The 4,100-nt window shown below is 36.7% G+C and overlaps 1 protein-coding gene across 1 annotated transcript in view; it reads right to left on the minus strand.

Moving 5' to 3' along the window:
* The window catches only part of LOC128248758 (voltage-dependent calcium channel gamma-5 subunit-like), a 77,183-nt gene that overhangs the window by 71,916 nt on the left and 1,167 nt on the right, over positions 1-4,100 (minus strand). The gene's annotated exons all lie outside the window — the stretch shown is intronic.

Raw genomic sequence — 4,100 nt, forward strand, 5'->3', positions numbered from 1 at the left:
GTTGTACAGTGTACTTGGTTGAATGGTTTGAAGCCAGCTATCTGTTTTTCTTTTCTTTTTTCAAGCCAGGGTCTCATCAACTTCTTCAATTGCCATTTCCTGAAGAAGGTGAGGAAGAGACGGATATGTTGTTCCTCACCTCCTCCAGAAAGTTCTATAAAAGGCGAGAGTAGAAAATTTGACGTGGTTAAATAAACCGGCATCAACTATGCGGCAGTAAGTCGGTGGTAAGAAATAATAGAGGGCGTGGGTATTTGTTACGTCAGGATAATCCAGTTTCATGTTCGGATGTCCCGGACCAACATTTGGTTTCTCTTTCATGTTGTTATATTTATTTTCTAGATCATTGGAAACTGCACTCGGGTCAGATACTTCGTGGAACAAGTTACGGCAGTCAGAAGATGTTATGCTACTGAGTCAGCTTCTTCATATTTCCTGTCTACCTAGACATCTGACCCGAACCAGATATCGAGTATCTTAACTGGGCTGTTGGCCCAGTGACAGAATTCGCAACTAACCAGCACAGACTTTCCTCGCAAGATGCCAAGTTGCAAGCCTGGTTTACATAAGATCTTGTATACTTGTACACTTCCAGCATATCGTCGACCGTCGTTACATCCGAAGTGCCATTCTTATATCTGATGCCTTGATGGTGAAGGCAGGTACTGTTCTCTTGTGTCCAAATTCGGTGGATGGAGACATTCAAAGGTTCCATACGCCGCAGCAATCACTCCAAAAGCAGGAAATTGTGGCATCTTTGATGAAATGGGCATTCAATGCTAAACGGTTCTTCAGAATTTTCTGCTTATTTTGATAACTCAACAAATGCTTAGGAAAACAACAAATGTAGTGATCCAGCTTGTGGAAACGAAATCAATTTGCATCCGGGCAGCCATCAAGCATTGGTGACCAACGCTAAAAAAATTGACTATCGCCCCATTAAAGCCACTATTATTTCCGATGCGCTCTACGTTTCGCATGAGGTGAAGTTAGGTGTGCATATATATATGTGCTGGGAAACGCATAGATTTTCGTGTTTTCACCTACACTGATAAAAATCACTTGCCTCTCAGTGTAGGCCTTTGCCAAAGTATTAAAATTTTGTTTAGCAGAGTTATAGGTATAAAATTTCCACTAATAATGTTTTCTTTTATTGGCTTAAAGGGACTAGATGCTGGAGACAGTACTACGGCAAAATATATCGGAAAATGACAAAGACAGATCCAAATTAAAGAAAAATAAATTAAAACTGGCGAGTTCAATGTGGGTAAGGTTTTTGGGTAAGGGTGGAACAAGGGTAAGGATGGAACACGGGTAGTGACAAGAGGAATAATAAATGATTCAAGTTTGCTAAAGTAGAGCAGGTTCGATACAAGCCAGCTCCGAAAAGTAAGGTTTACTGGAGTAGTAGTAAAATAAGCCTGTGTCAATATACTTATTTAAAGATACGTAAGTATACATGAATATACTTACATGGCAATTATTCACAATTAAGCAGATTAAAGCTACCGAAATATGCATAATCTACCAGGATATTGAAATGGTATTTGATCTTATGAAATCTTAATTTTCTGAGTTTACATCAGAATTTACGTTTTCACTGAAGTTGTGTTAAAAAAGTTGTAAACAAAGGTGACAGAACAAGTTCGGAAATTATGAGATGTATTGAAAAGAAAAACACTGCATAGCGAAACCTGTGGATTCCAGTAAAAAGACGAGAAAAGATCTTGTAACTGAATGAAATTTTAGACTAGAAACCTCACTGGAAAGCAGAAAGCACCTGTATTAAGAATCCAGAAGTTTTGATTCGACAAATTTTCACCTCAAGAAAAAAAAAAAATATTCATTTTATCCCGTGGTCCTTTGATTTTTCTTTTCAGAGAAATTTTCTTTCAAATTTTGATCTAATTGTTAGACTAGCTCTTTTAGAACCAAGACATACGGTGTTTACCATGGATTTGATCCTGTAAGCATCGGTTGATGTTTGATATGTTCTATAATATGGCCGGTAATAGCTGAAAACAGTAAAACATTCCATGATAAATTCCATGAGGGAATAAAGGCATGTGTTTATCATGAGTGTTACCTCTTTGAAAATATGCTGCACGAGTTCGCTCGGCATTGCCACATCTTTGTTTCAAAAGATTGTAGGTCCTTAGCAGAACTGAAAAGGTACATCCGCGTTGCTTTAACTTAACAATTAAAAGATGAAATTGCCTGAAATTTAGTTGCAGCTATCATATAGGTACATATGAACACACACATACGCACATGCACACACACACACACACACACACACACACACACACACACACAAGTATGCATATATATTTTATATAAATACACAAACAGAGAGAAATAAGTATATGTGTGCAGGTGTATATCTGTGTATGTATGTATTTTTTACAGGTAGAATCTGTTATACCACAGTCAAAAAGTTTGCAAACTTATAAATTGTAAAATCAGAAATCTGATAAACAATATGTGTAATAATGTGCGTATATATATATATATATATATTATATATGAAGAAATGAAATATCAATAGAGCGTAACGAAGATATAAAAGAAAAGATAAATAGGTAATAAAGACTCACAAAAAAAGAGCAATGACAAAATGCGTAAAAAATGTAACTCCATTTTTTTTTTATAATTGTTTTGCTTCTTTCTTATTTTAAACTTCATATAAAATTTCAGGAACAGATCTATTAAATCCAATAATTGGTTAATTACTCCTGGGAAATCAAAGTTCAGTGAGCGGTAACAGGAAGAGTGCTGATCGATGCACACATGTATATCTGCACAAGAATGTATACATGCATAAGGAAACGAAAATATGCGTACGCGCGCATATGCGTACGAATGCATGCATATGCGTACGAATGCATGCGTGCGTATAAGCGTATTTAAGCGTGTGTGTGCTTGTATAAATGAATATACGTGTAGGTGGATGTGTGGTATGAGAGACCTACACGGGGTGGATGTAGGCATTTTCAAAATAAAACTGGATCACCTCCTATCAAGAGTTCAGGATAAACCTACCGCTCGGCAGAAAGCGCAGATGAGGCCAGTGAAAACAAACTCCCTTATTCACCAACTGCCATATATCAGAGGCGGTTCCAAGCGAAACTTCGATCGTCTTTAAGTAATCGACTCCCCCAAAATTGCTGTTTTTGTGGCAAAATTTGAAACCATTATTAATTGATGTATTTATTCCGGGTTTCAACTTTCTGAATTCAGATCTCCACAAGATCAACTAGGCAATTCATTCTTTCGGGGTTAACAAAATAGAATTAAATACGTACAGGACTCAGTCATATCGACTAACTAACTACCTCCCTGAAAACTTTGAGCCCCTGTCCCAATGCTAGAAATTGTTACTATGGGCGGTGAATCGAGAGATCCGTAAGAACATAGGTAAAAATGACATACGGTATTAATTATGATTCTTTACGTTCTGTGTTCAAATCTTGCTGCGGTCAGCTTTACATTTTACCTTTACGGGATCGATAAAGTAAAGTAACAGTCAATATTATTCACCAAAGCACCTCCCCGAAAGTTTAAACCTGCTGCTTATGTTCAAAACAATATTTACTGTATTTTGAAGTGTATAAAGAACCCCTTTTTGTCAAAAATTAGGTTAAAAAATATGGGAGTTTCTTATATATGGACAGTATTATAATCCCTTATAAAACCTTTTCCAAATTTTAAGCCCCCAAAATTAGGGGGTTCCTTACACACGAGGGTTCCTTATACGCGTTAAAATACGGTAATAATCTCTTTGTTTTTGCTTTATGTGTGTTTTGTTATTTCTTAACCGAAGTGTTTGGTGTTTTTTGTTGCTGAAATGTTTTATTATTTTACTTCAGTCACTGTTCTTTATATTTATTATTGTTGTTGTTATTGTTATTTGTCGTGCGTTCATGTTGTTTGTGTGGCTGTGTGGTAAGAAGTTTGCTTCCCAACCACAACGTTCTGGGGGTTCAGTCCTGCTACGTGGCACCATGAGCAAGGGTCTTCCACTATAATTTCAGACTGACCAAAGCCTTGTGAGTGGATTTGGTAGAAGGAAATTGAAACAAGCCTTCGTATATCTATAT

The sequence above is a fragment of the Octopus bimaculoides genome, chromosome 9 (genome assembly GCF_001194135.2).
Source record: "Octopus bimaculoides isolate UCB-OBI-ISO-001 chromosome 9, ASM119413v2, whole genome shotgun sequence".
In the NCBI taxonomy this organism is placed as follows: Eukaryota; Metazoa; Mollusca; class Cephalopoda; order Octopoda; family Octopodidae; genus Octopus; species Octopus bimaculoides.